This window comes from Callospermophilus lateralis, unplaced genomic scaffold (assembly GCF_048772815.1).
Source record: "Callospermophilus lateralis isolate mCalLat2 unplaced genomic scaffold, mCalLat2.hap1 Scaffold_82, whole genome shotgun sequence".
NCBI classification, from domain to species: Eukaryota; Metazoa; Chordata; class Mammalia; order Rodentia; family Sciuridae; genus Callospermophilus; species Callospermophilus lateralis.
Window position 1 is genome coordinate 5,266,497 of NW_027516260.1, and position 15,011 is coordinate 5,281,507.

Genomic DNA, 15,011 nt, shown 5'->3' on the forward strand with positions numbered 1-15,011 from the left:
ATAAAAATAGGCAAGAACAGTGCTGCATCCTTGTAATATTTGCTAATTGGGAGGCCATGGAAAAGTACTTCATTAGAGAGAATTCACAGAAATTTAGAAAAACCATGACTCAAACAATTTTAAAAAGACTTGTGTTGTAGTTCTTGATATAGAATTTTTGAGGTAATCTCAAGCATTACACATGAAACATTAAAAGTTGGATGACCTAAAGATTCAGAATTGCCAGTACTAAATATGTATCCATGAACAATTAAATCAGAAAATTGAAGAGATATTTATGCTTTTGTGTTTAGTGCAAACATTTTTCTCAGTATTAAAGCTAGGGACTCAAAGTGTGTCCCCATCAATGTCAAATGTGTAAAAATATGTACTTATATACTATTATTACAAAATATTTTGTCTCTTAAAGTGTTATTGGAAATATATGCAGGACTTTGAATTAAGTGAAAGGTGGCAGGCAGATATTAAGTTGTAGGAGCATTTGATTCACATGTGGAAGTCAGAAATTTAGTTAGCAAAATTTTGCTCACCAGGCACTGTGTTTTGTGTAGGATTGATATTATAGTAAAAGTCTCCGTATTTTTATTTTATTGAGCATAATAGGGTCAAGAGTTTTATTTTACCACATAGTGAGTGTATTATGTTCTTCATAAATACTAGTAGAAGGAATACAATACTGTGTAAGTACAAAATTGATAATTATATGAAATAAAGATCATGTTAATTCATTCTATTTAGTCCTTTTACCTTGTATATATAGTATAAAATACCATGATATATTTATAAATAAACGAAATGGTATTTGAAAATAAAGGAAATTCTCATATGACATCAATGTAAAAATATAAAAATCAATTTATTATACTTGACTGTCATGTGTTGAATTCATCCAAGTATTATGGCCATAGGCTATGCAAGGTTTTTATAGTCTTTTAAAAAATGTTTTTATGATAAATTTTATAGACATATATGTGTATATTACTTAGTAAATATTTTTGTTCATACTTCTTTTTAAGAGTTCATTGCCTCTTTACACTTGTTGAATATTTATGGTGTTATCACTCAAAATCTACTAGTTATTTTCATGTCTCTATGTCATGGTAGACAAAAAACATTTTTTGGACACTCTTTGAAAAAGCCAGAAATGTTTGTACATGTTTTACATTTCTCTTATTCTAATGATAGTGAAGGCACCTGGTAGATATTTCCTAAATACAGAATACTATTTTATGAAGGACAAACGGCTGTTAATGATACTTTTCTACACTTCATTATATTACTCTTCTTAATGATGTACTCCTCTTGGATACTGTGATCTCTACAAGAATTTTGGTAATATTCTCATGGTAATTTTTTCTGTACATTTTTATTCAACTAATATGTTTTTTTGGATTTATGGTGACTTTGGACTTACTAATCTGCTACACTCCTGATGTACTTATTTTACCTTAATTTCATGTTATGTATGCAAAATATATTTATCCCAGTCTAATAGGTATTTTTTTGTTTGTTTATTTCAGCCATGATTCCTAATCATACCCAAGAATATGCACCAGAAAAGGGCCTAAAACATATATTTCATAAAGTGATAAGTGCAAAATATAGAAGTTGTGATCTTGACTGTTCACCACAAAAGAAAATATGGAAAACTTCAAGTGAGAGTGAACACCAGAAATTATATAAAAAATCAGGCCTTGTTCACCACCAGAGAATTTATACTGGCGAGAAGCCCTACAAATATAAAGAATGTTGCAAGGCTTTTAGTAAAAAAAAAAAAAAAAAAAAAAAAAAAGGTCTTATTTACCACAGAGGAAATCACAGTGGAGAAAAGCCCTACAAATGTAAAGAATGTGGCAAAGCTTTTGGTCAAAAATCACACCTTATTCGCCACAGAAGAACTCACACTGGAGAGAAGCCCTACAAACGTAAAGATTGTGGCAAAACTTTTGGTCAAAAATCAAACCTTATTTGCCACAGAAGAACTCACACTGGAGAGAAGCCTTACAAATGTAAAGATTGTGGCAAAGCTTTTGGTCGAAAATCAGACCTTATTTACCACAGCAGAACTCACACTGGAGAGAAGCCCTACAAATGTAAAGAATGTGGCAAAGATTTTGGTCTAAAATCAAGCCTTATTCACCACAGCACAACTCACACTGGAGAGAAGCCCTACAAATGTAAAGATTGTGGGAAAGCTTTTGGTTTCAAATCAAACCTTATTTTCCACAACAGAACTCACACTGGAGAGAAGCCCTACAAATGTAAAGATTGTGGCAAAGATTTTGGTCTAAAATCAAACCTTATTCACCACAGGATAACTCACACTGGAGAGAAGCCTTACAAATGTAAAGATTGTGGCAAAGCTTTTGGTCGAAAATCAGACCTTATTTACCACAGAAGAACTCACACTGGAGAGAAGCCCTACAAATGTACAGAATGTGGCAAAGCTTTTTATGACAAATCAAAACTTATTTTCCACAGAAGAAATCACCTTGGAGAGAAGCCCTAAAAATGTAAAGATTGTGGCAAAGATTTGGTCCAAAAATAGACCTTATTCATCACAGCAGAACTCACTGGAGAGAGGCTCTACAAATGTAAAGAATGTGGCAAAGCTTTTACTCAAAAACAGGCTTTTTTTGCCACAGAAAACTCACACTAGAGAGAAGCCTTACAAATGTAAAGAATGTAGAAAGCATTCGGTCAAAAATCACACCTTATTTGCCACAACAGAAGTCACACTGGAGAGAAGCCTCACAAATGCAAAGTATGTGACAAAGTTTTTACTCAAATATTACACCATATTTGCCACAGCAGAATTTAAACTGGAGAGAAGCCTTACAAATATAAGGAATGTGCCAAAGCTTTTAGCAATAAAATAGGCCTTATTTGCCACAATAGAACTCACACTGGAGAATAGCCCTACAAATGTGAATAATGTGGAAAAGCTTTTAATAAAAAATAAAATGTTATTCACCACAGCAAAAGACTTCCTGGTGAATATGAAATGTGAATAAAGTTATAATACTTTTAAAGAAAGACTAAACCTTGGGGCTGGGACTGTGGTTCAGTGGTAGAGTGCTAGCCTCATGTATGTAAGACCCTGGGTTTGATCCTCAGCACCACATAAAAATAAATAAGTGAAATAAAGGTATTGTGTCAAACTACAACTAAAAAATAAACATTAAAAAAAGAAAGACTAAACCTTATTAACAACAAAATTTATACAGAAAAGAACCTGTAAAAATTGAAACAATGCAGCAAAGCTTTTAATAAGAAATTAGTTATTTTCACCACTAGGCTACTTATTCTGGAAAGAAGACATATAAATGTAGAGAATGTAGAAACATTTTAAATTATATATCATATATTACTAGAAATCAGAGAAAACACACTGGAGAGAAGCTCTACAAATGAGACCATTGTACCATTACTCTAAGAAAGGGACAACATTTAATCCTCACCACAATAGCATAGTATAGAGAAAGTTTTGAAATGTGAAAATTGACAATGTGACAATGCCTCCAAAATTTATTCACCAATACTCAGAACCTGTGGATACATACTGGTTAGAGAAAATACAAATGGAAAAAGAAATTGTAGCTACATGTTTCTTAAACACTGCTTATTTTTGGAGAATTCATTGTGCCCAGGAACCCTAAAAAGTTAAATAATATATCCCAAATGTATTTAAATTTTAAATTCATTGAACATCTGAAAACTTATACTAGTAGTAAAAATTGAACGGATTTTGTCCAATTAAATGCCTTATATAACAATGAAACATTTATAATAAATGTGAGAGTAAAGTTATTATCTATATATTAAAATTTGATGTATATGAGTATCAGTAAAATACAGAACTCATTTAAGTTTAAAAAACAAGTAGTTGTCTTTAACTTTTGCTTAAATTTATTAAGCATTATCAAGTTATTTTGTAGAAATATCAGTCATAAAAATCATACATGCATAGTGAAGAAACCTCATCTTTGAAAGAATATAATTGTTTTTCTAAATCAAAAATTGCTATTTTCACTTTTGAATACTGAGAAAAGAATTATATGAAATCTATTTTTGATGTTTAACACTGAAGTGTAATATTTTAAACTTTAATTTTTTTTGTATTTCAGTTTATGTTATCCTTAAGCCCTCTCTCCACTTTTTCATATTTTGAGACTGTCTTGCTAAGTTGCTTGAAACCACACTAAGTTGCTGAGGATGAATTTAAACTTCTGAAACTACTCAGCTTCCCAATTTGCTTGGATTACAAGCATGGACCATCATGCCAGGTTTACAGTGCATTTATTTTACCTATATTTACCTTATGTATGCAATATGTCTTTATAACTGAATATTTGTTTATATGTTAACACTCATGTATTGCATCCTGTTGTTAAATGACAGACATAATAGTGTTCCACTTGACTAAATGTTCTATGTAACAGTAAAACATACTGTTGAGTAAATAATACTTTAGCATCTGTTAATACTTTTACACATTTTAATCAAACTTAATGTGGAATACAATTTGCATAGTCAAATCATTATTTTTTTCTGGTTGTATTTACGGTGAAATTAAGAATTACAAGAACGATATAGATATAGGAAAATAAGCCCCAGATTTTCATATCTTGATCTATAAATTTTAAAATTTTAACATTTTAACATTTCCTAGTGATTTTAATAGACTGAATTTCCACAAACTTAAAGGTAGCTCTTCAGGAGAGAAGAGCTTTAACTTTCTTGTGTGCATAATGGCCTTCTAGACTTCATCCTCATTGGAGACATTTCATTTTTCTGTGAATGAGGTCAATGATCAGTGTTTTCATGTACATTAGTAAATTCTGACATCCTTGTTATTCTATAGGTAGTGTTACTTCAGGGCAGAAATTAGAGAAATAAATGTGGAGTCAAGGTTGAGTGAGGCCTTATACTTATGCCAAAATAATCAATGAGCTATGTTTTATAGTCCCATTTTCTGAGGACCAAGTAGTAAGAAGTAAACTGAGAAGGTTGTATGTAAAGATTACGTTTCTTATCAGAAAATGTTGGCTTTTCAGCTACAATAGGGTAAAACTTCTTATACACAGAATCCATACAAAAATTATATTGAATATCATTCACAATTTTATTAACATTACATAGAATTCATGAAGAACTGAGTTTACAGCAACATATGCCTAAGAACAAGTCTGGGGACATTGTACACTCTCCAATATAGACATATTTATACCAATTTAATTATAACTGAAACTACAATAAATGAGAAGAAAAATCAATTGGATCAACACACAACAATATAGAAATAAAAACTTGTAAAGACTTAAGCAATAGATCAATAGTGAATGAAGTGTGGTTTCCAAATGCTAGGGGAAAAATGGACATATAATCAGTTAAAGGTAATTGAAGAAAGATAAGTTACTCACTTGGAGCTACAACAGCATTTGAAAGAAAAAGAGTCACAAAGTAAGCAAAGATTATTCACTTCCATTTTTATGCTTTGTAATATTTTCCAAAAGTTTTCTGCATATTTTAATGCAGTCAAATTGGGAAACAATCCAGAAAGTTAATAAAGACAAGTATTGCTCCTCTGGTTTTAAAAGCAAGAAAAGGAATAGAGAGAGATTTATTGAGCTAGAAAAATTTACTAGTTAGAGTTTAAAAAAAAGAACTGAGATTACCAGAGTCTATGTATAATGTATTTCAGCCATCTCTGGCTTCACAGGGCATTTTTGCTTAACAAAGAATTTGTTCACGTATGTACGCTTAAAGAACATTGCTGTTTTTAGTCAGTCTTTCTCATTAATAACAATGATGTACCTTTCAACAGTTTCCAGCCACAAAAACACACAATTTCAGAAATCTTCTAGTTCATCCTCCATGTATTCTACCAAAATATTCACCAGGACAAGATAATATAAACCTTTTGGCAGCCCCATCAAGGCATTCACTTCTATTAATTTTAATGCCAAACATATACTGCATAGAAAAGTATGATACATGGAACAACATAATATAACTTAGTAAAAATATTTTTTTTTCATGAAAAATATATCCCAACTCCTTTGTCTTGGGATTACATTAGAAAAATATGAAGTAATTAAACTGCGTATTATGACCTTAGGTTGTGAACCTTAAAATTACCTTAAAATACAAAAGAATATTAATGTATATTTTTAAATATAGTTTTTATTTCAAATATTCCACAGCAATCAACGATACAAAAATATGAGAAAAACAACTGCAGTTTGATGTCCCATCATGAAATTTCAATACCTGCTGTAGATTGCCTGTGGCTTCCACTTTTAATTTAAAAAAAAATAATGATTTTTCCATACAATTTGGGTGAAGTGGAGGACAAAATCTCCTGCATTGTTTTCCTGGGCAATCCATCATACTTGAAACAAGTGAACCCCAAATCAAAATATGTTTACATTCTAATTATATCAGTTCTTAACTCATCTAGCGTAAAACAAATCCACTTTCTTCTGGTTGAATATCTTGAGCTCAAAGATATGTTACCTGGGAACTAAAATAAGTATGACATAAATAATTAGGTATTTTTTTTGCATAAGGCAAATTGCACTTTTTGTATTTGATTTTTCTGCCTGTGAAGATCTACATTTCTTTTCCTACAATAGTATTACGATTGATGGTGACTTGTGTGGTTACAGGAGGCTTACAATGTGTGTTTGAGTCCTTTCATTGGTAAAAATACTATAATTTGTAATTTAATAGGAGACTCAAAATGGTGTTAGAAAAAACTTTTTTTTTAATCTGCTTTTTTAGTCATGATTTTCTAATGGTTTTAATCTAGTCAGTTCAGACCATTTCTGATAAATGGGTGTCATCAAGATGTAAATTCCCTCTATAATCATTAGCAATGAGACAATTCTTCCCATTAAAAATAAAAACATTCCTATAGGGTCTTGCTATATTCTAAGGAACCACACTTGCTTTTGCTTTACTAAACAAAATAAATTCCACATATTTGAGTCCCAAAGTAAATGGCAATACACTAACCTAAGCACCATGAGGAATATAAGAAATACAAGATATCTAAAATGTACCAGAGCTTTTAAAATGTAAACTTAGATGTTCTACTCACTCTCATAGTAAGATGCCTTAGACTCAAAGATATTTAATCACTCACTAAAGGTCACTCAGTGAATGCATAATAGTTTTTATTCTAAAGCTTTTACAGAATTTTTTGATAATATATTGCAAAGTCTCACCTATCTTTTTTAGAAATAAGACACAGAGGTTGTTTTAGTCTGTTTTATAATGTTATAGAAAAATACCAGAAACAGGCCACTGTATAAAAAGAGATATAAATGCATAAAAATATTTTCTGAGAGACAGGGGTTGTGACTCAGTAATAGAGTGATCACCTGTCACATGAAAGAAGCTGGGTTCAATACTCAACACCACATAAAAATGAATAATTAAATAAAATAAAGGTATTGTGTCCAACTGCAACTTATAAATAAATAAAAATATTTTTGAGTACTTAGTTCTTAAGATTTAAGTGCACAGTACCAGAATCTTCTCAGCTCCTGTGACAGCTCCTTCACCTGCGTTACACATGAGGTGGCATTATGGTGAGGGTTCATGGAGAGGTAGAGAGAACATAATCATACAGGAAGTCAGAGAAATTCAGAAAAAAAGACTTGCTCTTTTGTAACAACCGGCTTTAATAAGAACTATATTGTGCCCCATGAAAGTTACATTAGCCTTTTCCAAGAGCATCTCCCCCAATGATCTAACCACAATTTACCAGATCTCACTTCTTAAACATTCCACTATTTTCCAACTCTCTCCCTTTGAAACTAAGTTCTAAACACATGAGCATTTGGCGGGACATACTCAAATCATAATGAAAGTAATACGAAAGAGAAAATGGTAAAAATGAAACATAGAATGTCATTTCTTAGTAGTTATAAAGATTCTAGGTAATACAATAAAATGCTTTAGAGTATAGAAATTATTTTAGGTTGATATTTTATTTTAAAGACAATAGGGAATTTAATTAAATTACTTTTTGAAGAATGAATGAATTTGAATGTGACAAGACTAATGGGCTATGTATATTAAAATCAGGGAAAAGTCTGTGCAAAAACTCAATGAATGTATAGTAAACCATGCCTAGGTATAAAAAGAGAATGCTGGACTTTCTGATTATGCTATATCAAGCCAAAAGTTTACTGGCTATAATCTGGTGGCCCTCAAAACCAGAGCAAATATTCATATAAAAGATGCAGCGGACATCAGTCTCAAGAGCTTCCTACTTAAAATATCTGCTTCCAAGGACTACATGGTTCATAGTAATTCTCAGGTGTATTATATTGCTTTTAATTTTAATTTTTAACTTTCTATATAGTTACCACACCATCTCATGGCCAGATCAATATTTTCTTGAACTTCTTCACATATTAATATATACACTATCTCAGATATTTATGTTTCTAGATTGTCAGGGATACCTCATAGTGAATTCTGAGATGTGTGAGAGGTTGAACAAGCATAGAAATTTGCTTATGAAAAATAAGCCATGTTGTAGGTGGGAAGTAAAAGGAGAAAAGATGCAAAAGTCCTCAGCTAAACTTGTATGTGCTGATACTACACAAGGTTATACCAATGATGTCTGGTTTGGGTTAGGGAAGCAACTTTTCTTATACATTATGATACAAAGTTCAACAAATATGGTTGTTAAAGACTTTTTGAGAACACCTAAATTTTTCTTAGTAATTTCTACATTGAAAAACTACTGTTACCTTTAAACAAAACTATCCATTGCAATAAATCTGAAATAGTTCTTTAATATTGCAAAACATAAAATTGATGGGATTATTCACTGAATGCCAATATTTTCCAATAACACCTCACACCACAATATATGTATATTATAGAGTTTAACACCTATAGGGATTCTTAACACAATGGATAGATAATTAATGTAAAGAGTTAAGTGAGACTCAGAAACAACTAATTATAGTAAAAAATATTATTACCTTATTTCAAATACTAGTGTACCTTTTGCATTTTATTTCTCAAAAGTAATTTTTTTAACCTTTGGTATGATATTTCATTTTATTTAAATAACATAATAAATAGTACTGTTTTTTTCATATGTACTCTCTGGTGCATCTCAAATATATTTGCATATCCCAAGAACTTAGCAGATTTCTATACATTATTCACTAGAGAAATAGCAGTTACTTCTGAAATCTATATTGCTCTTTTCAAATGAGGTCTTGCAGTTTTTTTAAAAAAAAACATCTGAAATAATTATAATGAACTTATTTCTAATTAGCATATAGTAAGTGCCTGATAAATATTTGTGAAAAGGATGAAGAAATAATAAGAGCACTTATATAATCTGTACAAAAGGTATGTGGTATTTCATGATTTTAGCTACAAATTATTGAATATTATAACAATCTTACTATGTGAGTAAGATGTGGGTATGACTAACCAATAATAAATAAAAATTGCATGCTGCATTGTTAGTAATTCACCAAACAATTTTTTTTTTTAAAAACAGACACTCTGATGTGTGATTTTTGTCCATTATTATATTATGAATGAATGAAGCTCAGTAAATGAATAATTGGAACTACATACTTGCTTAGGGTGCCTATCATTCATTGTTAAAAAACCTTTAGCTATATAATATTTTAATACTATATGTACCATTGTGATATAATGGAATTTTGATAAAGTGTTCATTAATAATGTCTTTTATTGAGTTTTATATTAGTTTATGAAATCAACTTACTATATGTGATTTCCTCAATTCAAAGTGTCTTATGTTTTAAGAACCTGTATGGACAATGCAAATTAAAGTTGACATACTAATATCAAGAGCAGAAGCACCATAGGAAAGATAAAAACAAAGAATTGGGAGATTCCACCATTATAGATGTAATTTTGTCAACATTTTTTCAATGTACCTAACCCACTATTGATACCAAAATTAATGAGCAAACTCTTCTCATGCTGATTGTTCATGATGCTATTATATAAAATGAAACAAGCAAATGTGTCAGAGATGCATTTTACATCATTAGTTGAAAATACAATTGATTGATCAGTATCTCACTGACCCCAGCAAATGCCTTCTCAGTGTGCAAGATAAAAGGGTATAAATAAAAAAAAATCAAGTAAAATTTATGTTAAAGAATAACAACTATTTTTTTAAGGAAAATGTTAATATCTATTTGAAACAACATGACAATATACTGTGCCCTATCACATAAAGGAAAGCAACAATTCTGGTAAACTTCTTCATTTTATTCTTTGAATATGCCAAGTATTCTTTGGCAAACTTCCACATATATTGTTTAAATTTCACAGGTGTAAATTATACCTGGTTTTCTCTAAATTGCTACTTATTTAATATAAATTTGTTGAAAATTATTTTTGCATGTGCTCATAGTGAAATATATTGAGGAATGGAAGTCATTGAAAGCTCTATGAATTGCAATCCCAGAATGGTGGGAGGAAACTGTATATAATCAAGAGAAACATTTTGAGTACTATGAATTTGTTCCAGATAGTTATTTCCCTTAGTATCCACTTTTCACATAAACTACTGCTTTTAAATGAAGCTCACTATTAAATATCATAGTAAAGGCCATTAGAGTAACCAGAAAAAAAAATTTAAAAGAGAAACAATCAAATCTGGTTGAAACAAGAACTGGCAAACTATTGGATCTTACCAGAAAAGATTTTTGCATAGAAGTAATAAGTTTAGACACTAGGTAGTTCTATATTACTATGTAGTTGTGTTTCATAAGGCATATAAACACATACCCAATAGAGAAAACTTGCTTTCTATACCAGATCCTGGATAATTTCTTCACAAACAGGATTTCATTTCTCCCAAATAATAATTTTTATCAGTTTCTAATAAATCCCTATTTCATATCGGAAAACATCTGAGAGAGGTTAAGAACTAGCCTAAGGTACTAGAAAATGCCTACAGATTTCATAGCCTAGTGGATTTCAGCCATCCTGGAATCAGAATTACCTTGAGATATCTAAAAGTACTAATAGCTTTGTACATACAAAATTGTAATTTACCCCTTTAGGCAGATGAAATAAAAACCTCTCTCAGACCTCAACACTAATTTTTAGATACTATGGATCTTCCTATAGTTTCTGGGTAATGTTTAATATTTTATGTCATGCATTATTAAATTACAGGATTCAACTGCTTGAAGTAGCATTCTTTGGTATCAGTAATAGTATTAGAATGTTGGTATTTTTTTATGGAAGCATAGGATTTAGTAAGGATAGCTTAGAAAGAAGCAAATATATTTTTCCTATGGAAGAATCTCTTTCTTGTTTTGCATAGTAATATAAAAGGAAATATTGGAAAAGTAACCAATTTTTATTCTAATTAATTTTTTTTCTGTAAACTTAACAACTGTTTTCTCTTCATTTTCTACATAAGGGTACTACAATCTAATATGCTTTAAATGAATTCAAGAAAGCAGACTGGCTTACTTGTTGCAGGTTTATAAGTTAGAACACATTAATTGAAGCCAGTTATTCTAGTACTTAAAATTTTGTTTATGCAACACCCAATCAAAACTAAGAAAAATGAGTAGAGTGTATAAAGAGGTTTTAGATTATTAAATATTATGTTTTGAAATTTTTATTTTCAAATGTTTGTTACTGATAATTTTAATATTTAACAAGTTCTTTACCATCTACATTTTTATAGACTTAAATATTTAATTTATGTGTGTCCTATTTCTTATTTTCTGTCTTCCCCTAAGGACAGATCACATAGTGACTGTTATCTGTATAATACTTCACCTGTCAAGATTTTAATACCAGTCTAGGCTACTCCTATTTTGTATTATTTAATGCTAGTCTACTTTCATACCTATTTTCCATATTCTTAATTACTTTTGACAGTTGCCTGTGCCTGTGCTTAAGTATGAGTGTGCCAGGCCAGTGGATATATGCATATGCAAAGATTTCTGGCCAAAAGGGACTGTAGTTAGAGTAACCTCCATGTGGGCTCATTATCCTACTCCATCACTATGCTTTGGATTGTATCTGTGGGGACTGAGGCAATTTCATATTCCTACGCTACATTTGCTTGAAATGTCTCATCTTGTTCCTCAGAGCAAGTGTATGTGTAATTTCTTACAGACTGTGCAGTTTTTAGGTCATATCTTCCCCTAAGCCACAAAATTCCTTCTTATATCCTTTGTATTAGTCAGCTTTTTACAACTATAGCTAATAAATAAGGCAGGTTAATTGACAAATAAAAGTATTTATTTAGCTAATCATTTTTGAGGCAAGTCCAAAGAGTATGGCTTAATTTCTGTCCCCGCCCTTGGCTTCACCACATCAAAGATGTATCTTTCTGGGTTCCCTGGTATTTCTACCTCTCCTTAAAAAGCCATCAGTAATTCAATTGTGGATTGAATTAGTGCAATACTCTAATAATCTAAGTGAATCTTCACCTAATGATCTAATTGAATTCAATTACTTACTGAAGGCTCCACCTCTAAATTCCTTAGTCAAATTAAAGTTTTCTACCTCTTCATACCATTAACAAGACTTTAGTGATTAAAATGCTTCCTGAGTTCTGGAAAACAAACCATATTCAAGATTTTGTTTTTCATTTAGGCCCTGAAATTCATGTCTTTTTATACAACATAGGATTATTCCATGCTCAATAAGTCCTAGATGCTTAATTCATCTCAGCACTAATCCAAAAGGGCAGATTCTTATGTGAGACCATAGACTTTTAGCTATAAGTCCTTCTAAAACCAAACACAAGTTAGAAACTTTGATGATCTATCTCCTTGATGTATATATAGAAGGTACCAATTAAGATTAAATAAAGGAATGGAAGGAAGATCAGTAGAGTAGGGGAGCAGGAGGGTATTGAAATCAAATTTCTTATATGTATACTTCTGTCGAAAGGAACACAAATACTATGTATAAATGTAATGCTCTAATAGAAAAAAAAAACCCCAGTGGTAGGACAGGTGTTGGGTATACATTTCTGTTTTAAAAGGAAGGAATGAGTAATTAGAAAAGAGTAATTGAGCCAAAATAAGACTGAAACCCAGCAGTCCTTAGAGGGTGGAAGTCTGGCCCTGCTGGCTTTGCTTGTTACAAGCCACATGGCCACTCTTTGGGGCTTGTTCTGCATGCTGCCTGCAGCCCTCCTTGAGGGGTGTATCCCAGTGCTGTTTCAGCCTCCTCTCTGGGGTCTCTTCTGTAGTTTCTTTCTGACAGTTCCACAAGGCATTGCTGCCATCAAAGGCTCCATGCAAGAATCTCAGCCCTGAACTGCACTTCTGCCTGCTCTTCCAAGGCTTCTTGTGAAGTCTCTATGAAATTTCCATTACCCCCTCGTTTTGCATTCTATGTCCCTGCAAAACCAACCTCATATGTATGTCACAAAGGTGTGCTACCTTCATGTGGTATATTTGAGTCCACATAAACTGTGGCTGCAGCTCTTGAGTGCTTTGCTGACCAAATTCAGGGAAACAAATCCCTAAATAGGAACCTGCAGAGAGCACCTCAGTTTCTGTGAAACATGTCTGCTCTTTCAGAATTCTGAGCCTGTGATGGTAGTGGTAGCCACAAAGATTTATGAAATTAGGCTTTTTCCCAATTATCTTACTAATTAGCACATGTTATTTAGAAAGTGGTTTTTCCACTCTACCCTTCTGTCCTAAGTGTGCTTTTTCTCACTCTTTCTCTAACCAGGCTGTGAATTCTCCATATTTTGCTTTTAAATTATACATTTCAGTTTTAGATTATCCCATCGGTTCCTAGTTCAATAGAATACAATTGAAAATAACCAGGAATGAGTTTGAATGCTGTTTTGACTACATATTTTATCCATTAGATATTATAGTCCATCACTTCTAGATTTGGCCCTCCATAAGCTTCAGAGCATGGACACAGTTCAGCCACATTCACAACAGAGGTGTGACAATTGTTGATTCCAATTTTCAGTAAAATAGTCTTCATTTACATCTGAGTCCTCATCAGCATGGTCCTTACTGTCCGTATTTCTATTAGCATTCTTGTCATGGCCATTTATCCCATCTTTGAGATATTTCAGATCTTTACAGGTTTAAGGCTCTGAGAGGAGTCCCTCTCGGATGATTCACAACATGGCAGGCGCCATGTTGTGTATCTCTCAAATCTAAATCCTATCTCCTTCTCCTTATAAAACCACCAGGACTCCATCAAAGGGGCTCCATCCTAATGAAGTAATCAAACCTAATCATTTTCAAGGGCCCTACCTCTAAACACCATAGTTCAATTAATTTCTACCTTTTCTAATACGATTGACATAAGATTTTTGTGATTAAATTCCTTCCTGAGTTCAGAGAGACAACCCATTTTCATATATAGCCTCGCATGTGTTCAATTCATCATGAAAGAATTACTTAGCTAACCTCTGTCATAAGTCTTCCAACAATAATTTTATTAAAAAATGGAGAAGTTTTTAAATATCCTTCAAATAGCATTTTGAAAAACAAAAACCATAAATATGATAATAAATTCACCTGTATTTTAAGTATAACACTGCATTTTATTTTAGTGTTTTATCATAATCTGTAAGTAAGGTGTGTTTATGAAGACTTCTTTATTAATGCAAAATAGTGTAAATTTAAACTTATATGTTTATGTGTCTATATATGACTAAACACCCAATGAACATATTTTATACTTTTTAAACTTGAGCATTTGTAAACTAATGTCTCTCCAGATCAATAATCTTCAAAAATAATTTGAAACTATTTCACCGTATACTATCATAGTAATACGGAATAAGACATTAACTAATAGATTATTATTTATAATTTATACAACTTAAATTATAGAACACATTTTTATATAAATATTTAACCTGAATATCAAGAATGATTGAAATTGGAATTATTAGATCAAAAGTATACACTTTAATAAAAATACAAACATACTCCAAAATTTTGGCAAATTTTTTTTTCAGAAAGTTTAAT